This window comes from Lepidochelys olivacea (assembly GCF_965140295.1).
Source record: "Lepidochelys olivacea isolate rLepOli2 genome assembly, chromosome: 14".
Taxonomy (NCBI): domain Eukaryota; kingdom Metazoa; phylum Chordata; order Testudines; family Cheloniidae; genus Lepidochelys; species Lepidochelys olivacea.
In genome coordinates, this window is record NC_140424.1 from 30,417,938 (window position 1) to 30,440,928 (window position 22,991).

Here is a 22,991-nt window from a genome sequence, read left to right on the forward strand (position 1 = left end):
AAAACTCTTGGGTTATTTGCAGATAATAACTTAGGAATTAGCTGACAGGAGCACTAGGTCTAATTGTTATATAAAGAAAGAAAAAATATATACAAACTCCTATTAAAGCCACTGTCATAAATATAAAGGGAAGGGTAAACCTCTTTAAAATCCCTCCTGGCCAGAGGAAAAATCCTCTCACCTGTAAAGGGTTAAGAAGTTAAAGGTAACCTCGCTGGCACCTGACCAAAATGACCAATGAGGAGACAAGATACTTTCAAAAGCTGGGAGGAGGGAGAGAAACAAAGGGTCTGTATCTGTCTGTATGCTGCTTTTGCCGGGGATAGAACAGGAATGGAGTCTTAGAACTTTTAGTAAGTAATCTAGCTAGGTATGTGTTAGATTATGATTTCTTTAAATGGCTGAGAAAAGAACTGTGCTGAATAGAATAACCATTCCTGTCTGTGTGTCTTTTTTGTAACTTAAGGTTTTGCCTAGGGGGATTCTCTGTGTTTTGAATCTAATTACCCTGTAAGGCATCTACCATCCTGATTTTACAGAGGTGATTCCTTTACTTCTATTTACTTCTATTTCTATTAAAAGTCTTCTTGTAAGAAAACTGAATGCTTTTTCATTGTTCTCAGATCCAAGGGTTTGGGTCTGTGGTCACCTATGCAAATTGGTGAGGATTTTTACCAAACCTTTCCCAGGAAGTGGGGTGCAAGGGTTGGGAAGATTTTGGGGGGAAAGATGTGTCCAAACTACGTTTCCCAGTAAACCCAGTTAGAGTTTGGTGGTGGCAGTGGATATTCCAAGGGCAAAGGATAAAATTAATTTGTACCTTGGGGAAGTTTTAACCTAAGCTGGTAAAAATAAGCTTAGGAGGTTTTCATGCAGGTCCCCACATCTGTACCCTAGAGTTCAGAGTGGGGGAGGAACCTTGACAGCTACATTTTAAGTTTATATGTAAATTTAGATCAGGAGATAATACAGCAAGATATTCCCAATCCCAAACCTTGAGGTATCAGTTCTGAAGCTTTAACACAGATATCAGAAACACAAGTTTGATACGTTGTACACTATCGTTAATAATAAAAATAAATAAAATCTGACAGAGCACTCTGTGTTCCTGCCATTATCTACTCTATTTTAGTCAATTGTTTTTCACTCCCCCAAAAAAGTATTTACTTAATTGTAACATACATGATTAAGGTTTTTTCTCTTTTATTAAGAATGGGACTTTATTTTTCTAATTATTTTGGCATTTATGTTTACCAATCACAACCATGTATGTGACTCACGAACATTTGACTCCATCATTGCTGTTAGGTATCATAATTGGAACTGCATTTATTTTCATATGAATTTTAAGGGTTTTTTACAGATATAACTAAAAATACTACTTGAAAATAAGTGACTTTCATCTGCCCAGGGTCTAAAGTTATGTGTTTAGCTAATGTTTTTTAACCTGGCAGTGCTCAGGTGAATACAAGCTAAAGTTATATTCTAGGAGGATGTTATTATTTGATTATACCATTTTAAATAATTAATGACAAAGCACAAAATAGTAATAAAAATAAGGAAAATTACTGCAGCCAGGACAGATTAGACGTTTTAGAACTCACTACTCAACGAATTAAATATAAGCATAAGAGGGAAATAAAATTATGAAATGCACAGACCAGTCAAAACACTATAAAATAACAGCACTGTAATCCTTAACCAATTTTGAAAGAATAAAATTAAAGTGAACATATGTGCATTGCACATTTCAACAGGAAGTACCAAAAAGAAACAACCACAACAACAGTAATACAAGTGTGTGTTGGGGCAGCGTGAGAGACAGTGTGTGTGAGCGTGAGAGAGACAGTGTGAGTGTGTAAGTGACAGTGTGAGCATGTGAGAGAGACAGAGAGTGTGTGTTGGGTCAGTGTGAGACACAACATGCTGTCGTTTTAAGCACAGCACTCACTCGTCTCAGGTGTTATTCAGTCCAATAGCTCCCACTCCTGACCCACAGGCAGCAGCACAGACTCTTGTCCCCCTCCTCCCCCAGCTCAGTGGACATCGGGTACACAGGCAGGGGAGATGGGGATACCCTGACATCAGCCCCCCCCCACCCCCACACAGCAGACAGGAGGCCCCCTGGAGCAGCTTGGCCCGGGCGGTTCCAAGCAGGGAGGCGGGAGGGGACAGATGGCCAGCTGCAGATGGCCTAAGAGCAGTGGGGGAAGGAGGGACAAGACACCCCTGCTCCGGAGGCACCAGCCAGAACATCATAGAATATCAGGGTTGGAAGGGACGTCAGGAGGTCATCTAGTCCAACCCCCTGCTCAAAGCCGGACCAATCCCCAACTAAATCATCCCAGCGAGGACTTTGTCAAGCCTGACCTTAAAAACTTCTAAGGAAGGAGACTCCACCACCTCCCTAGGTAATGCATTCCAGTGTTTCACCACCCTCCTAGTGAAAAAGTTTTTCCTAATATCCAACCTAAACCTCCCCCACTGCAACTTGAGACCATTACTCCTTGTTCTGTCATCTGCTACCACTGAGAACAGTCTAGATCCATCCTCTTTAGAACCCCCTTTCAAGTAGTTGAAAGCAGCTATCAAATCCCCCCTCATTCTTCTCTTCCATAGGCTAAACAATCCCAGTTCCCTCAGCCTCTCCTCATAAGTCACGTGTTCCAGTCCCCTAATCATTTTTTTTGCCCTCCGCTGGACTCTCTCCAATTTTTCCACATCCTTCTTGTAGTGTGGGGCCCAAAACTGGACACAGTACTCCAGATGAGGCCTCACCAATGTCAAATAGAGGGGAACAATCCCGTCCCTCGATCTGCTGGCAAATGCCCCTACTTATACATTGGCCTTCTTGGCAACAACAGCACACTGTTGCCTCATATCCAGCTTCTCGTCCACTGTAACCCCTAGGTCCTTTTCTGCAGAACTGCTGCCTAGCCATTCGGTCCCTAGTATGTAGTGGTGCATGGTATTCTTCCGTTCTAAGTGCAGGACTCTGCACTTGTCCTTGTTGAACCTCACCAGACTTTGGGCTACTGTAGTGGCTGCAGCTCTTCTGCACGGCTTGGTACTACTAGAAACCTGTTCCACAATGCTTGGGACTGGGAAGCAAATTCACTGCTGCAGAACTGCTTCCCCACATTGGAGCCTGAGTTTTGTGGAAGACTTAGTGCTGGTTCCCATGTGATGCTGGACATCACCCAGAGCAGGAACAAGTACTCCGGAGATCCCAGCTCCTTGGCCATGTGCCTCAGGCCACTGCAACAGGCTGCCCACCATAACAGCATACCCAGGGAGGACTCACAACTGAAACACAAATCAAAGGAGAAAACAAACAAACACCTACCCCTGTCTCAAGTGTCTGTAAGAAACGTCTCAGCAGTTCCAGGATCCTTGTAAAAAGAAAAGAAGGACTTGTGGCACCTTAGAGACTAAGAAATTTATTTGAGCGTAAGCTTTCGTGAGCTACAGCTCACTTCATCCTTGTGGGTTCCCATCTCCCCCTGCCTTAAAGATACAATTAACGAAGAAGATTCTAAACTATGAATTCAAGTATCAGAGGGTAGCTGTGTTAGTCTATATCCACAAAAACAACAAGGAATTCAGATGCAGACGTGGTTTTTTTACCCACGAAAGCTTATGCCCAGATAAATCTGTTAGTCTTTAAGGTGCCACAAAACTATGAATTGTTTCAGTCGAGTGTCCAGTTTAAGTCCCGTGCTTTCTAGTGGGCAGTTGAATCTCCCCCTCACTCTATTGCAGCGACTGAGACCAAATAACAGTGGGAGGGAATTACTCAGAAATCACAAGATCTTAGTGTCAGGAAAAGAAAAAAGATAACTCCTTTTGTGGGAGGAAACACCGCTTACTGTGACAACAATCTGTTTTACTCCTGTGGGAATTCTGTGACACTGCAGTACAGCAGAAAAATGCCCCCCCCCACCCTCCCACAGAAAAATGCCTCCTCTCTCCAATTCTCTTTAATTTAGCAGGAAATGGTTTCTGTGGAGAAGCAAAGAGAAGCTGCACCAGTGCTCACTCACCCCTCCCGGTAGCTCAGTGTCTCTTCAGCAGCCAGGGAGAGGCAAATCACTGGCGGGAACTGGGAAGGGAGTCTGGGAATGCCCCGGCTGCCAGGGGTGGGGAGGAGAACAGAGATGGAGTGCTGCCTTCCCCTCCCCATTCCCTTCCTTTCCCTGCAGAGAGCAGCCGGGGCTGGGTCAGATCAATGCCCAGGAACTTCCCCTGCCCGCAGGAATCTCTGCACTGTGAAGGGGTCTCGGTGGGGGGGTTCCAGGTGTGAGGGGATGAAGGTCAGTGGGGGGGCTGTGTGGGGGGGGTCCAGATGCATGGGGGTTGGGCAGACAGGGGGAGCAGCTCCCCATACATTGACCCCTTCTCCCACCTGCACCTCACACTGAGCCCCTCTGCATTGGGAGCCCTATACACCCAGAACCCCTCATCAAGCAACCTGAACCCAAACCCCCACCCCCAAGCCTCACCCCCTGCATCAGGAGCCCCTCGCACCCAGAATCCCCCCACCAAGCCCCCCGAACCCTGACCATTGAGCCTCATACCATGCATAGGGAGCCCCCACCGACCCCTAACTCACTGAGCCCCAAACAGCGGCAGCCTGACCCACCAAGTCCCACTCCCCCAACCCCTCCCCCCCACACACACACACACACTTAGCCCTAACCACCTTCACCTGGACTCCCCTGTAGAGTCCCAGTCCCCCTGCACCCAGAACCCCACACCAAGCCCCTGTATATCCAGATTCTCACACACAGCTGCCCGCACCCAGATTGCACCACACAGAACCCTGGTACTCTTGAGGAATTCTGTACCGAAAAAGTAAATATTTTAAAATTCTGAGAAGTTAGGCATATTTTATTTTTCAAAATGACACAGTAACACAATAACAATATAATTACACCATTTTCAATTATTTTGGTAATTTATTTCAATGTATTTGGTGATTATACTGTGTTATTTTGAAAAATAAAATTTGCAGAATTTTGCAGAATTTTAAAATATTATGTGCACAATTTTTATTTTTTTGGCACAGAATTTTTAAATTTTGGTGCAGAATTCCCTCAGGAGTACTATTTGAAATCATCAGCCTCCATTCAAATCTGGTTTGAGCTTAGCCAAAGGAGGAGTTTCATTGATTTTCTGACTAATTGCCCCACGCTAGCTCAGAGGACCAATCAAGGGTAGGGAAAGGCTGGGTGGAACAACAGGTTTTGAGGCTAAGTTTTGGGGTGACTTTACTTCTACAGCGTTTTGCATTCCAGAGTCTCTTTGTGCTGCAGCATTAACCCTCACTTCCATGCTGGGGAGTTTTGGCAGACCTAACTCAGGATTTCTGAGGTTTGTCCACTGGGGAGAGTGACTTACTGCAGGGCAACTACCAAGAAGCAGGGTTACCAACCACTCCCTTTCCCTCTCTGCTGGCTGCTTGGCAGTTTCTGAGCCTGCTTCAGCATCTGGACCTGCTCTGTGACATCTGCTGCAGCCACTGCCTTCAGTCACCCTCAGACTCTGCTACAAAGGGAGTGGGGGGAAGGGTAGACAGAGGGAGCCCAAATGGGAGGGGAGAGATGACAGAATGTGTTCAGGGGCCAAACTGTTTCCAGAAATGGGTCAGACAGGTGGAAGCAGTGGAAGGAGAGAGTCAAAGGGGCAAAGTCAGGGGTAGGAGCCTGGGTTAAGAACTGCAGGGGTTCAATGCCAGACAGGGGCACAGGGGATAAAAGTTGTCACAAATGGATCATGTTTCCAGAACTGACCATCATAGAATATAAGGGTTGGAAGGGACCTCAGTGTTAGGATATAGATATTCAGGCCTGTCTGTAAAGGCCTATACTCTAAGAATTTAGGTGTATTCTTATCACTTGGCTAGTTATAAAGGTATAAAAGAAAGAATCAAAATCACTGTCTGCCGGTGTAAGGGCCTTCTCTTACTGTGACAGTTTGAGGCCCTGTTCTTAGGCTAAGGCCCTTGGCTAAGCAGTAGAGGCAGCCATAAGTTGGGAAGCGACCGGTCACCTCCTCACTTTCCAACCTAGTCACATTGAAATAAGGTGCTATTGCGCTGTTAGGAATACCATCCTGTCCTGATAATGCCTATCGCCTCCAGAGAAAGGGAAGTGCCTAGAAGATGTAAAAAGAAACTTAGTTTGATAGCATCCTGTCTGGCAAGAACTCACTTATCAATAGCTGGGATGTGAAATCCTCATTTCTGTATTTGTTCTATCACTATAGTCCCCATTTCCCCATTGTTTGTATAATCTCTGTCTGGTTCTGTGATTGTTTCTGTCTGCTGCATAATTAATTTTACTGGGTGTAAACTAATTAAGGTGGTGGGATATCATTGGTTACATAATCATGTTACAATATGTTAGGATTGGTTAGTTAAATTTCAGGAAAATGATTGGTTAAGGTATAGCTAAGCAGAACTCAAGTTTTACTATATAGTCTGCAGTCAATCAGGAAGTGGGTGTGTGGGGTGGAAATGGGAACAGGGAATGGGGGTGGGGAAATTGGAATCATGTTTTGCTAAAGGGGGAAATGGGAACAGGGAATGGGGGTGGGGAAATTGGAATCATGTTTGGCTAAGGGCAGGAATGGGAACAGGGACACAGGTGTAAGGCTCTGTGGTGTCAGAGCTGGGAAGGGGGACACTAAGGAAGGAAACTGGAATCATGCTTGCTGGAAGTTCATCCCAATAAACATTGAATTGTTTTCACCTTTGGACTTCGGGTATTGTTGCTCTCTGTTCATGCGAGAAGGACCAGGGAAGTAAGTGGGTGAAGGAATAAGCCCCCTAACAATCAGGAGGTCATTTAGTCCAACCCCCTGCTCAAAGCAGGACCAATCCCCAACTAAATCATTCTAGCCAGGGCTTTGTTAAGCCAGGCCTTAAAAACCTCTAAGGATGGAGATTCCACTACCTCCCTAGGTAACCCATTCCAGTGCTTCACAACCCTCCTAGTGAAATAGTTTTTCCTAATATCCTACCTAGACCTCCCCCACTGCAACCTGAGACCATTACTCCTTGTTCTGTCATCTGCCACCACTGAGAACAGCCTAGCTCCATCCTCTTTGGAACCCCCCTTCAGGTAGTTGAAAGCAGCAGGCTGCTATCAAATCCTCCCCCTCACTCTTCTTTTCTGCAGACTAAATAATCCCAGTTCTCTCAGCCTCTCCTCATAAATCATAGAATATCAGGGTTGGAAGGGACCTCAGGAGGTCATCTAGTCCAACCCCCTGCTCAAAGCAGGACCAATCCCCAATTTTTGCCCCAGATCCCTAAATGGCCCCTTCAAGGATTGAACTCACAACCCTGGGTTTAGCAGGCCAATGCTCAAACCACTGAGCTATCCCTCCCCCCAAATCATGTGCTTCAGCCCCCTAATCATTTTTGTTACCCTCCGCTGGACTCTTTCCAATTTCCAATTTTTCCACATCCTTCTTGTAGTGCGGGGCCCAAAACTGGACACAGTACTCCAGATGAAGCCTCACCAATGCCAAATTGAGAGGGAATGATCATGTCCCTCAATCTGCTGACAATGTTCCTACTTATACATCCCAAAATGCTGTTAGCCTTCTTGGCAACAAGGTCACACTGTTGACTCATATCCAGCTTCTCGTCCACCTAGGTCTTTTTCTGCAGAACTGCCGCTGAGCCCTGGTCTACACTATGAGTTTAGGTAGAATTTAGATCGATTTAATCCTGCACCCTTCCACATGACAAAGCCATTTTTGTCGACTTAAAGGGCTCTTAAAATCAATTTCTGTACTCCTCCGTGATGAGGGGATTAGCGCTGATATAGACATTGCCAAGTCGAATTTGGGGTAGTGTGGATGCAATTTGATGGTATTGGCCTCTGGGAGCTATCCCACAGTGCTCCATTGTGACCGCTCTGGACAGCACTCTCAACTCGGATGCTCTGGCCAGGTACACAGGAAAAGCCCCGGGAACTTTTGAATTTCATTTCCTGTTTGGCCAGCGTGGCGAGCTCATCAGCACAGGTGACCATGCAGTCCCAGAATCACAAAGGAGCTCCAGCATGGACCAAATGGGAGGTACTTGATCTGATCCCTGTATGAGGAGTCGAATCCATGCTATCAGAACTCCGTTCCAAAAGATGAAATGCCAAAAGATTTGAAAAAATCTCCAAGGGCATGATGGACAGAGGCTACAACAGGGACACACAGCAGTACTGCATGAAAATTAAGGAGCTCAGGCAAGCCTACCAAAGAGGCAAACGGCCACTCCGGGTCAGAGCCCCAGACATGCCGCTTCTATGATGAGCTGCATGCAATTCTAGGGGGTGCCCCTACCACTACCCCACCCCTGTCTGGGGACTCCAGCAAGAGGGGAGTCTCACGCAAAAGGGATGAGGATTTTGGGGATGAGGAAGATGATGAGGAGGAGGAAGATAGCGCACAGCAGGCAAGCGGAGAATCCCTTCTCCCCGACAGCCAGGAATTGTTTATCACCCTGGAGCCAACCCTCCCAAGGTGGGCTCCCGGACCATGAAGCCAGAGAAGGCACCTCTGGTGAGTGTACCTTTGTAAATATAATACATGGTTTAAAAGCAAGCATGTCTAATGATTAATTTGCCTTGAAGACTTGGGATGCATTTGCGGCCAGTACAGCTACTGGAAAAGTCTATTAACGTGTCTGGGGATGGAGCGGAAATCCTCCAGGGACATTATTAAGGGGACATTCAGAGGTGGCTGTTCCTGCTGGGCTGTTTGCCTGTGCTGAAAAGAAATCATCCCCGCTTTTAGCCACGTGGTGGGGGGGACCCGTTCATGCTGAACTGTTCACATTTGGCTGGCAGGGATCTTCCCTGATACTAGTCACACGGTGGTAGGAGGGGTGAAGCAATCATCCCAGAGAATTGGGGGGGCGGGGGTTTAGTTGGGATTGTGCTACATGTCAACCCAAAAACCGCAGCCCCTCATTTTAAATGGCCAACCCAACAGGTGCTTGGTATGGGAAAGGAGGGAGCTGCTGCGTGAAACCATTCCCACATGTTATGAAGGCTGACGAAGCTGAAAGACTGTGGCTTACCATGGCCACCTGCAAGCCGAATTCTGTTGCCCAGCCCTGCGTGTGTGATCTCTCACACCAAACCGGCAGACCCTCAATATAAGAGGCAAAATGCGACCTTGTCCTGAAAGCACATGTGCTATGTAATGTTAACAGCTTGGTTCACTGTGAAAGCGTCTACCCATTGTTCTCTAAAATGTGTCTTTTTAAATACTACCCTCCCTTTTTTTCCTCCCACAGCTGCAAATGTTTCAATGCTCCCCCTATCATCTCCGTCCCAGAGGCTAGCGCAGATAAGAAGGCGAAAAAAACGCACTCGCGATGAAATGTTCTCTGAGCTCATGCAGTCCTCCCGCACTGAAAAGGCTAGGCAGAATGCATGGAGGCAAACAATGGCAGAGTCCAGGAAAGCAGAAAATGAATGCGAGGACAGGAGAGATGAGCAAAATGAGAGGTGGTGGCAGCGTGATGAGAGAAGGCAGGACGCAATGCAGAGGCTACTGGGTGTGCTCCGGTGTCTGGTGGAGCTGCAGGAAAGGCAGCAGGAGCACAGATGGCTGCTGCAGCCCCTGTGTAACTGCCCCCCCTCCTCCCCAGTTCCATAGCTTCCTCACCCAGATGCCCAAGAACACGGGGGATGGCTCCGGGCACCCAACCACTCCACCCCAGAGGACTGCCCAAGCAACAGAAGGCTGGCATTCAATAAGTTTTGAAGTGCAGTGTGGCCTTGTCCTTCCCTTCTCCCCCACCCCTCCTGGGCTACCTTGGCAGTTATCCCCCTATTTGTGTGATGAATTAATAAAAAATGCATAATTTTGAAACAACGACTTTATTGTCTCTGCAAGCGGTCCAATCCTCTAATTTGCCTAGGTCCCTCTGTATCCTATCCCTACCCTCCAGCGTATCTACCACTCCTCCCAGTTTAGTGTCGTCTGCAAACTTGCTGAGGGTGCAATCCACACCATCCTCCAGATCATTAATGAAGATATTGAACAAAACCGGCCCCAGGACCGACTCTTGGGGCACTCCATCTCAGAACTCCCATGCTTCCCCCAGAGTTCCCAAAGGCAGGGTTGAGCCCCATGTCTAGACAAGGCTGCTCTTCTCTGTCTGGAATGATGCAGTCAGCTTCTAAGGGAGGCCTCATTCAGTGACAGATTTTACACCCACACCATCCTATAGTGCAAGTTTATTCTTTATGATCCTATAGCTTCAATGCTGACTGAGTTCCTGGGTTGTCCATCCCCTGAGCCCAGGGCATGTTCCCAGGGAAGGTCAAGTGATGAATTCATATGGGGAGCAATGAATGCTCACTTCTGCAGGAAAAGAACTATAATCAAATAAAAAGAATGAGGAGTCCTTGTGGCACCTTAGAGACTAACAAATTTATTTGAGCATAAGCTTCTGTGGGCTAAAACCCACTTCATCGCAACACCCCTTGTTTCACGTTCTCTGTGTATAGATATATCTTCCTACTGTATTTTCCACTGCATGCATCCCATGAAGTGGGTTTTAGCCCACGGAAGCTTATGCCCAAATAAATTTGTTAGTCGCTAAGGTGCCACAAGGACTCCTCGTTCTTTTTGCTGATACAGACTAACACAGCTGCCACTCTGAGACCTATAGTCACTGGAGCAGAGTTCTGCACCCTGCATCTTCTATCTGCCAGTGCCCTGACCACCAGGGTACAGAGTCATTGTTGCTTTCTTCACTTTCTTGCTCTGGCTCAGTGACTTTTCATTATTTATTCACAGTGGAACAGCTTCACCAGGAGAGACTAAGGGAACCTCTCATCAGAACATTCTATAGCTCAGTGCTTGGGGCTTTCATCTAAGGCAGATGTGGACAAACTATGACCTGCGGGCCACATCCGGCCCACGGGACCGTCCTGCCCGGCTCTTGAGCTCCCGGCCAGGGAGGCTAGCCCCCGACCCTTCCCCTGCTGCCCCCTCCCCCGCAGGCACTCCGGCCATGGTGGCGGCACAGCTGCCAGTCCTGCCGCTCTGAGCAGCATGGTAAGGGGGCAGGGAGCGGGGGAGGGAGGGATTGGATAGGGGCAGGTGTCCAGGGGGCGGTCAGGGGACAAGGAGCAGGGGGGGGTTGGATAGGTCGGGGATTCTGAGGGGGGCAGTCAGGGGGCAGGAAGTGGGAGGGGGCGGATAGGGGGCAGGGCCCAGGCTGTTTGGGGAGGCCCTCCGTACAGTTTCGCAACCCTGATGTAGCCCTTGCGGGGGTGCGGGGGGAATAAACATGGGGAAATGGTTTTACTTTGTGTAATGACCCATCCACTCCCAGTCTTTATTCAAGCCTAAGTTAATTGTATCCAGTTTGCAAATTAATTCCAATTCAGCAGTCTCTCGTTGGAGTCTGTTTTTGAAGTTTTTTTGTTGAAGAATTGCCACTTTTAGGTCTGTAATCGAGTGACCAAAGAGACTGAAGTGTTCTCCGACTGGTTTTTGAATGTTATAATTCTTGACGTCTGATTTGTGTCCATTTATTCTTTTACATAGAGACTGTCCAGTTTGGCCAATGTACATGGCAGAGGGGAATTGCTATCACATTGGTAGATGTGCAGACATGAGAAGTAATTCTTCCGCTCTACTCTGTGTTGATTAGGCCTCAACTGGAGTATTGTGTCCAGTTTTGAGCGCCACATTTCAGGAAAGATGTGGACAAATTGGAGAAAGTCCAGAGAAGAGCAACAAAAATGATTAAAGGTCTAGAAAACATGACCTATGAGGGAGGACTGAAAAAAACTGGGTTTGTTTAGTCTGGAGAAGAGAAGACTGAGGGGGGGGCATGATAACAGCCTTCAAGATATAAGGTTGTTACGAGGAGGAGGAAGAAAAATTGTTCTCCTTAACCTCTGAGGATAGGACAAGAAGCAATGGGGTTAAATTGCAGCAAGGGCGGTTTAGGTTGGACATTAGGAAAAACTTCCTAACTGTCAGAGTGGTTGTCAAGGTTCCTCCCCCACTCTGAACTCTAGGGTACAGATGTGGAGACCTGCATGAAAGATCCCCTAAGCTTATTCTTACCAGCTTAGGTTAAAAACTTCCCCAAGGTACAAGATTTGCCTTGTCCTTGAACAGTATGCTGCCACCACCAAGCGTTTTAAACAAAGAACAGGGAAAGAGACCACTTGGAGTTGTCTTCCCCCAGAATATCCCCCCTCCCCCCGCAAGCCCTACACCCTGTTTCCTGGGAAAGGCTTGATAAGAATCCTCACCAATTGGTACAGGTGAACACAGACCCAAACCCTTGGATCTTAAGAACAATGAAAAATCAATCAGGTTCTTAAAAGAAGAATTTTAATTAAAGAAAAGGTAAAAGAATCACATGTGTAAAATCAGGATGGTAAATACCTTACAGGGCTATCAGATTCAAAACAGAGAGAATGCCTCTAGGCAAAACCTTAAGTTACAAAAAGACACAAAAACAGGAATACACATTCCCTCCAGCATAGCTTATTTTACAGGCCATTAAACAAAAGAAAATCTAATGCATTTTCTAGCTAGATTACTTACTAACTTTACAGGAGTTGTAAGGCTTGCATTCCTGGTCTGTTCCCAGCAAAAGCATCACACAGACAGACCAATCCCTTTGTCCCCCGCTCCAGATTTGAAAGTATCTTGTCCCCTCATTGGTCATTTTGGGTCAGGTGCCAGCGAAGGTACCTTAGCTTCTCAACCCTTTACAGGTGAAACGGTTTTGCCTCTGGCCAGGAGGGATTTTATAGCACTGTATACAGACAGGTGGTTACCCTTCCCTTTATATTTATGACAGTGGTTAAGCACTGGAATAAATTGCCTAGGGAGGTGGTGGAATCTCCATCATTGGGGATTTTTAAGAGCAGGTTGGACAAACATCTGTCAGGGATGGTCTAGATAATACTTAGTCCTGCCTTGAATGCAGGGGACTGGACTAGATGATCTCTCAAGGTCCCTTCCAGTTCTAGGATTTCTATGATTCTATGATTCTAATTTCTGCTGGCCGGACTGGGGAAACTGGAAAGGGAGACCGTGAAGAAATGAGGTGAAAATGCCAGCAAATTTTCCAAAGAAATTTCCCATCTTAACAAGCTGATCAGTGAGATGGAAGGGAAGTGCCAGCAGCCAACAGCCAGCAAGTGAATTCCTGCAGGGGAAGAAGCTTATCTAAGAAATGCAGGTGGAGAAGCTTATCTAAGAAATGCAAACAGACCTGGAGAAAGGAGGGGCTGTGGGCAGCTGGGTTAAAAAGCTGAGCACAGAAAGCGTGCATTCAGAGGCAGCCTGAACCTTTTCGAGCAGGCCTGAAAAATGACACATTTTCACCCCTATGACATATACTCAATTCCTGTCCACCATTATCTCCTGACTCTGCACAGGACTGGCCTAGTGAGCAGGGCTAGGGTCAGTGAGATGATCTTAGAAAGACTTTACTGACTTAGTGTGTGTGTGTGCGTGTGCATCTGTGCATGCATCCTCTTTTACGCGGCTCCTGCTGCAGAGAAAATGATAGTCCAGTAGTTCAGGTGTTGGTTAACCTGAGAGACCCAGGCTTAATTCCTGCTCTGTGTGAACTCAGACAAGTCATTTCTTCTGCCTGTGCCTGACTTTTCCTCTTCTAAAGTAGGAATAAAAACCCTTCCCCACCTTCCAGAGGTGTTGTGAGACTGAACGTATCAAAGCTTGGGAGGTGCTCAGATAGTGCAGGGATGAGAGCCGGAGAAGCACCTGCAGTAGCTAGAAGTGGAGGCATTTCCTTCCCACATCAAAGCACTAACAAATCACATTGGGTTGTCTCCAACTTTCCTGATTTCACCCTGACTCTTTCAATAGTTGGCATTTCTCTTAATGCCCCAGCTCTTGCAATCCTATGGTGAGAGGAGAATCTCAGCTCTCATTCTAACAACAGTCAGTTTCTTGCTCTTGTGGTGGAGTAGAAAAACCTGAGAACACGACTAGAAGAAAATCTCAGTGCTCAGAAAACCAAAAAGTCCAAAATGTATTTTTTTAGAAAATAAATCTCATGTTTCCTTTAGTTAATCTCATGATTTTTGAACACTTGGTGCTTGCAAAATTGCATTGGCATTGATCAGTTTATGTTTTCCGGCCTTTCTTTCTTTCTTTCTTTCTTTCTTTCTTTCTTTCTTTCTTTCTTTCTTTCTAAACAGTGCAAATATATCAAAATACCAGATTTATCATAACACACAAAGTAAGTAAAGAGGGTTAGACTAAAGGGAGGGAAGGAAAAGCAACTTACCTACGTTAAGGGTCTACATTAATATAGACCTCTAAAAAGTGAGCCCAAATGGCTTTGAATTTTTCAGGCCTTCCCCTTGTACAGAATGCTGGTCATTCATTAGGTGTGAGCTCAGCCATATCACTGAGCCAGGCATAAATGTTTGGTGCGGACTGAGTTGTCCTTTTTTGCAGGACTAATTTTCCAGCAACCAAAGCTGCACACTGGAACCACACCCCCTTCTTACCAAATATTCCTGATACATGGAGGTTATGTCCAAGAATAAAACATAAGAGGGAGGGCTCCAACTTAGCATCCAATATCAATTTGGCCCTTTTACCCACCTCATCCCAGAATTTCCCAAAGCATATGAGCTATTGTAGCACCAAGACAGTTAAATTTCTAATAGTGATCAACATTTAGGAAGCCCTCTACCATTAGCCTATGTGGGGACCAGTTTATTTGAAAGGTGGTCTGCAGTTGCTTTTTTTAACATTAGATACAATTGTATTCCATTGGGTCGGAGATATCTGTGTATCCAAATCTCTATTCCAAGCAGCTCTTGAGTTATCAGTCTTTGACTGAGCTTTTTAGGCCAGAAAACCGTAAAAGGATATCGCTGGCTGAATAAATCCAGGAAGTTTCCTACAAAATAATAAAAGTTCTAGAGGTTCTGGAGCTCCCAATACATCCAGTCCAAATACATTGGTAAACCAATGTTTTAACTGGTTTCAGAGTAACAGCCGTGTTAGTCTGTATTCGCAAAAAGAAAAGGAGTACTTGTGGCACCTTAGAGACTAACCAATTTATTAGAGCATAAGCTTTCGTGAGCTACAGCTCACTTCATCAGATGCATATCGTGGAAACTGCAGCAGACTTTATATATACAGAGAGAATATGAACCAATACCTCCTCCCACCCCACCTCAATGTTTTAACTGTTATTTAAATGTTCCAGAGCAGGGCAAGGCAAATTGTTACTGTAGGTCTACAAATGGTTTAAACTGATTACTGTCAATTAGCCAAGACACAGTCATAATTCCTCTCTGCATCCAATCCCTCCACATCAAAGTTTTGCCATTGATTTTAAATACAGGATTACACCATAGAACCGCTTCTACATGGAAGGAAGGATGGAAGCAGAACTTTCTAACTACATTTGACCAGGCTTGTTCTGCAGCAACTCTTGTAGGAGCTCACGAGCCAATAAATTTATAATAATTTGAACCTACAATCATAGGCGCCGACTTTCATTGTTCCTGGTGGGTGGTCGACCCCACCCCCGCCCTTGGCCCTGCCTCTGCACAGCCCTCACCCCACCCCCATCCCATCTCTTTCCCAAAATGCCCACCCCATTCCACCCCCTTCCCCGAAGTCCCAACCCCTGCCCCCCCTCTTCTCTGCCTTGTCCCCTGCGCCCACCGCATCCCCGCTCCTCCCTGCTCCCTCCTGGAAAGTCCTAAGTGCCACCAAACAGCACTGGGAGGTAGGCAGAGGAGTGGAGACATGGCTTGTTTGTGGGGGGGAAGGAGTTGAAGTTGAATGTGAAAAAGAGATCTGCAAGAGAAAGTGTCATTGACTTAGGAACAAACATGTGTCAAAAGAAGGACATTGCAACAATGGTGACACTGTGACCAGTTAAAAGAATCTCACAGGGAAATACATGGTGAGATGTGGCTCCTTTTTCACTAAGAGGGTGGTGAAACACTGGAATGCGTTACCTAGGGAGGTGGTAGAATCTCCTTCCTTAGAGGTTTTTAAGGTCAGGCTTGACAAAGCCCTGGCTGGGATGATTTAACTGGGAATTGGTCCTGCTTTGAGCAGGGGGTTGGACTAGATGACCTTCTGGGGTCCCTTCCAACCCTGATATTCTATGATTCTATGATTCTATGATTCCTCTGTGCTTTATTATTAAGCCATTGAAAGTCCAAGCAATAATCTGGTTACTGAACATGGTTAATTACTGAAAAGGGGAATATCAGGGATGGGGCATGGCGGAGCTCCATTAGAGAATCACAGGACTGGAAGGGACCTCGAGAGGTCATCTAGTCTAGTCCCCTGCACTCAAGGTAGGACTAAGTATTATCTAAACCATCCCTCACAGGTGTTTGTCCAACCTGCTCTTAAAAATCCCCAGTGATGGAGATTCCACCATCAACCCTAGGAAATTTATTCCAGTGTTTAACCACTCTGACAGTTGGGAAGATTTTCCTAATGTCCAACCTAAACCGCCCTTGCTGCAATTTAAGCCCATTGCTTCTTGTCCGATCCACAGAGGTTTCGGAGAACAATTTTTCTCCCTCCTCCTTGTAACAACCTTTTATGTACTTGAAAACTGTTATCATGTCCCCACTCGGTGAAAGTAAGCTGGTATGGTACGGCATACCGGTAAGAGCCGATACACAGCCAACCATATCGGCAGGGCCGCTAATGTGCAGAGTGGGGGTGGTGGTAAAAGGTAGCAGACGGGAGCCCCGGACCCTTTAAATTGCCGCTGGAGCTCCAGGTGGCGTGGGCTGGGCAGTGCTGAAAGGCTGGCTGTGGGAGTCTGGCCCCAGTCCCGCCCCTTTTGCCCAAGGCCCACCCCTTCCGGGGGCCCAGAGTCACCTCCCCCCCCACCAAACTTGTTCAGGACCCCAGCCTCCCTGCATACCGGTAAGTCCCTTAAGTTACTTTCACCGCTGGTTACTATATAATTAGCGTTTGTGGTGCTGAGCATCAGCACACCTAAGTGTTTTTGTGAATGTAGCTGAATTGCTCATAATGCTGAAGATTCAGGCCAGTAAATAGGAGACCCAATAAGAATTGTTCCACACTAACAACTGCAGAAGCTCAGTCTATTCCACATACAGCATGGATGGGCACTGACCTGCTATGGAAATGGGTTGACACTCTCTCCTGGTTCAGGCGGGGGTTCCTGACAGAGCAGGACACTTTCTGGTTGGATTCTTCTGTTATAACAATAGCAATCTTTGTTTGAAACAGACCAGTGGCCTCTTGCAATATGTTGTGAGAGGCTGATGGTAAGACCTGGCCCTGGAGATCTCTCCATTGAGCCTCAGGCTCTGGGTACCACCCAAATGATCAACACACAACCCGGATCCCTCCATCCTGGTGACCTTCCACAGAGATGTCAGGATCAGAGCCCACACCTAGAGGAAAATGGAATAAACAGGTGTTAATTCTACAGTACCCAGATGTGCCAAAAGTCTCATAACAGCATCTGTAGAGAGCTGGGAAAGTTCTGGTTTATTTTTATGACAGGTTTCAGAGTAACAGCCGTGTTAGTCTGTATTCGCAAAAAGAAAAGGAGTACTTGTGGCACCTTAGAGACTAACCAATTTATTTGAGCATAAGCTTTCGTGAGCTACAGCTCACTTGGTATCTCCTCTCATCTTTTATTGTTAATGGCCAGATGTGCAGGGGTTAATGTCTTTGTAGAAACAGAACAGGCAATGCAATGATGGGGCAAAGTCAGGTAAGTGTGAATGAATAACCAGGACTGCCAGCCTGTGAACAGAGCCATTGTATCATGGGATATACACAGACCATTGTATCAGCTTTATACATGTCACGTATAGACAAAGGAAAAGCATTAGATCTTATACATGAACTCCACTAGTAACCTCCCTCCAGCCTGACAATTCACCTTTCAGGCTTGGTCTACACTAGAGCTTACTTTGGTATAATTTACATCACTCAGGGGTGTGAATAATTCACACCCCTGAGTGACAGAAATTACACCAACCTAAGCGCTGGTGTGGACAGCGCTATGTCAGTGGGAAAGCTTCTCCTGCCGACATAGCTACCACCTCTTCCAGAGGTGGAGGTATTATGACAACGGAAGAGCTCTCTTCTGCTGGCATAGTTTCTTCACCAGATGCACTACAGCAGCGCAGCTGCATCAGTGCAGCTGTACCACTGTAGCATTTCTAGTGTAGACAAGCCCTCAGTATGACCCTTTATAGTTGCCCCTTTAGCAGTTCATTATGCACCTTTCAATTTTCATATTAATCCCCATCTTCTCTAATTTAACTAATAATTTCCCAGGTGGAACTGTATCAAATGCCTTACTGACATCCAGGTAGATTAGATCTAATGCTTTTCCTTTGTCTAAAGAAACAGTTATTTTCTCAAAAAAGGAGATCCAGTTGTTTGGCACAATATACCTTTTTAAAAACCATGTTATATTTTATCCCAGTTACTGTTTACTTCTTATCCTGAACTATTTTTTCTTCCAAAATTTGGTCCAAGACCTTGCATACAATTGAAGTCACACTAACAGGCCTCTAGTTTCCTGGATCACTTTTTCTCTTTTCTTAAAAATAGAAACTATATTAATCATTCTCCAGTCCATAGGATACAATCCCCTAATTTACAAATTCATTAAAAATCCTAGCTATTGGGCTTGCTTTAATATTCTTGGATGGAGATTATCCGGGGCCCACAGTTTAGTTCCATTAAGCTGCTTGAGTTTGGCTTCCAGCTTGGATGTGGTAATTTCCATGTCCTAATTCCCATTCCCTGCCACTACCCCATAGCACCTCAGTACCCTTATTGAAAACGATGGTAAAGTATTTGTTTAGGTGTTGCTCTGGCAGCAACTTTGAGAAATGTTCAAGGGGAAAGGCCGGTGTAGGCCAGACCTCAGGGTGGGCATGACATAGCCCCTCCCCTTCCAGCCCTGTCCCTAATAACTACCAAGGTATTGGTGGGGGACAGTGACCCATGCCCCAGTTCTGCTTATTCCAGGGGAGGGTTCTTCATGGTTTTCCCCCACAACAGCTCACACCTGGCCTGGGACTCCCTTTCTGTGTCTGTGGCCCAGCCTCAGTGTCCCAGGGTCAAGGCGATGTCAGGGATGGATTTGGTCATCGCTCACAATGGGAACAATGTCACAGTGCTCCGTACAGCAGCTCCAGCTGAAACCAATGGAGACTGTTCCCCTTCCCCTCCCATTGAGAACAACAGGAGCTGCTCAGAGCCCCTGGAAACCTGCCCATGTCACACAGGTGCCTACATGTAGCAGTTCAGAGCTGAGCTCCTTTGGAAACATGGTCCTATGGCTCTACGGCCCCTGGCACCTGCAAGAGGCTATGTTGTTTTAAAGGGTAGTGGGCTTCCAACAAGGGCTGACTTCACTCGGGGCTCACACCACGTTATGTTGATGGAGTGAGCCCATCTGGTATACAAGGGGCCTCATGGACACATACAGGTGCCATTTACACTCAGAGGGGGAGATTTTCACAAACACAGGGGAGTTAGGATCAATGGGGCTTGTGCTCCTAAATCCCTTAGAAGCTTTAGAAAATCTCCCTCTCCCTCCATCAGTTGCACCCAATCTGGCCCCAGGTGTTTCCCTTCCATCTTTCAGCCTCTCACTCTGGAGCATGACAGTAGTGAGTTGATGATAAAAATACCTGCACACTCCCAACAACGCCCCAAGGGAAAATTAGAAATGGTGATCGTTTCCTACATCTGTCAGTAAATAAAGCAGAACAGCAAATAAATGTGAACCTGGCAGTGGAGAAGTGACTGAACAGGTCTCTGAATCTGTGTGGGCCTTTCTACACTCACAACTGATTTCCTGGTAGTGAAGTGACACTTTATCCCCCAAATCCCAGGAGCGAGGCCTGTTGATAGCAGCCGCTCCTCTGACTAATCAGCATAACAAGCCAGGAAATATTCAGGGGAGCAATTTAGTGGGAGTTGCAGTGAGTGAACCCCCTATCTGCAGAATCCTGTGCAGTTATTCCTGAGCCATTCCAATCTCTCCAGGGGGTTCCCTGCTTTGCTAGCACCCAGAGCCATTCTCTCTAGAGAGAGCTCCTGCTTCCAGTGACTGCTTCCCTTTCCCAGGCTGTAACATCCATCCTGCTGGAGGGGTCAGGGAGCCACAGGGTTTAACTCCAGCCTGCTCCTAAGCTTTTCATTAAGTTAATACATTTTATATTAAATGGAAGCACCGTCCTCTCTTCGAACATCCATCCGCTTCAAAACTGCAACTACAATAGCGCCTGGACGTCACTGTAACTGGATCCTTCTCACAGCATGGTTATGGCACAAAGTTCAAATTCCTCGGACACTCCCACAGTGCTAGTGAGAAGACAGCTGTGGTGCCAGCAAACCAGCTCTTTTGACTGGTGACACAATCAGTTCTGCAGACTTTTTTCCTTGTGCTCCAGGAGTCACTGTAATTATCTCCACCCTGTGTAAAGAACTGGACCAAAGTCTGCTTCAGCAGCCACTAGACTCTGTGGCCATGTTAATTTATTCTAGTGCCCTGAAATATTCTTCATTCCCATTCCCCACCCTCCAAACACATGCAAGACTTGTGGCTGAAAAGTTCACCATGGGCGAAGGGTGAGGCTTCCACTCGAGGAGGCTAGCCCCCCATCCCGCTTCTTATGCCCGTGGCCCTGCCCGTCCCTTCCCAGCTCAGTGCGGGTGTCCCTCCTTTCCTTCCCCCCTCCTCCCCACTTGGGACCTCGACAGTCACTCCTCCCCCCTCTCAGCTCTCCTTCCCTACCTTATTTTTATTCTGTCCTATCCCTCTCCTTTTGCAAATATTTCAATTGTTAATCTTCTTTTTTGTATCTTTAATAAAAGGTTAAATGGATTTTTCAATGGTGTGTTTGCCATGAGACAACGCTGGCTGAGGTCTCTGAAAACCAACCCCCAAACCTTGTTTAACACTGTTTAATGTTAGACAGTGACAGGGTCATGTTAACACTTTTGACTCTTTGGACTCATTTATTCCATCTGTTGCTTGTATTCGACTACGACTGGAAATCAGTTTCCACATGTAGGGTTCAGGAGATGTGCCAGGGCACGTTGGTGTCTATATTGCCTCCTACTGTCGGCCAAGGTGGGAAAAATGAAAAATCGAACAATGTAATAATAGTAAAGTGACCACCTTTGTTCTACTCCTGCTTCTGTCAGGGGAATTCTCTGTCCATCTGTATTTCTGAAATGCCCAGCAACACGGGATCCAGGTATTCATAAAACCTTTCTATTTAAAGGCCCTTCACATTCTTCACTTAACATCCACTCACTCCTAAGCTGGCAGGAGGGGGAAAACCCCTGACCAGTGGCCTTGGAAACACCAGCAGATGCTGCTCAAATGCAGAAATTTTGCTGGTATGAATGTCAGGATCCTGCACCCCTGAGATCGATGGGATCTTTGCCTTTAACTCCAGTGGGTGGAGGATCAAGCCCTACTGCTGCAGTCCTTGCATGCGAGTCACATCATCTACTGAGCTCAGTGAAAATGTAGAAAGCACCAGGACTGCAAGATGGGACCCTTGAATACATTCAGACTTTGATCTTAGAGCTTGTGTCGTCCCAGCCCATCTTTCCAGGGCTTACTCTTGTTTAAATAAGAGCAGGTCTATCAGCTGCTCTCCCCAGTGCAAACTGTGTGTTCAATATACTTGTCACTGGTTTAACAAGGCCATTGCAGCTCTGCCTTAGATTGCATCGTCCCCCTGTAAATGCAGAGTTAATTAATAACTCTGCCCTTGCTGGGCTGGATTGTTTGGAGAAACTCCTATACCATCACTACTGCAGAGTCAGATGTTTTGAGCCCAGCCCCCCAGATAGGAGAGGAATGGCTCTGGGTAATTTAGGGGAGCAGCAGAGCTGGGGGTACAGAGGGGCTGAGCAGCTTATGGGCTATTGGGTTGTAGGAGGAGTATGGGGTTGTTGCAGGTGCTGTGGGAGAGATGTGGGAGAGAAGGTTTATTCATAAAAGGAAAAAGATATAGATGAGAGCTAGAACTGGTTAAATGGAATCAATTACATACAGAATTGGCAAAGTTCTTGATGGCAGGCTTGCAGCAGTGATAGAATAGACTGCAGGTTCAAATCAAGTCTCTGGAGAACATCCACAGCTGGGATGGGTCATCAGTCCTTCGTTCAATGCTTCAGTGTAGCAAAGTCCCTCCAGAGGTAAGAAGCAGGATTGAAGACAAGATGGAGGAGCTGCAGCAGCTTTTTATATTCTCTTGCCATGTGGTCTTTCTTTCTCTGTTCCAAAGACAAGCTGTCCACCACATGGCATGGAAAAACCGCAGAGTTCTCTCCATAGGCATGTCCCTGCATAACTTGCTGAGTCACAAGGTGTGTCTGCCTTCTCTCAGTGGGTCAATTGTAAAGCTGATGGTCCTAACAAGCAGGCTAGGCAGAGCTGACACCAGCTTGTCTGGGGTGTCACCCAGAAGCATAGCATAAGTTTGAAATACAGACAGTATAGAGCCAATACTTATATCTTTAAATACAAAAATGATACATGCAAACAGATAGCATAATCATAACCAGCAAATCATAACCTTGTCTTAGACACCTCATTTGATCCCCTTTATACAAGATCTGGTACCACTACAGGACCTTGGTTGCAACAATGATCTATACAGTCCCAGATTATGTCAATAACGTCACAAACGGGGCGGTGGGATGGGAAAGGATTGGGGGTTCTTGGGGGTGCAGAAAGGACAGCTGAGGGACTGGGGCTGTGGGGAGCTCTGTTTGGGGCAGAAGGGCTTGGGGAAGCAGGGGCCACAGGAAGAGAATGAAGGCTCAGAATGGGAGAACCCCTGCAAGGGGCACTGAGGAAATCACACCATAAGTTACTGCTCCCTCTTTGACCTAAGTAGTTAGCCAATATTTAGGACCTTGCTGGGTTGTTTCTGTCACACATG

General features: G+C 46.5%; 1 protein-coding gene across 1 annotated transcript in view; it reads right to left on the reverse strand.

Moving 5' to 3' along the window:
* The window catches only part of LOC311530265 (uncharacterized protein), a gene marked incomplete at its 3' end in the record, with an annotated part of 506,005 nt that overhangs the window by 165,454 nt on the left and 317,560 nt on the right, over positions 1 to 22,991 (reverse strand). The window lies entirely within an intron of this gene.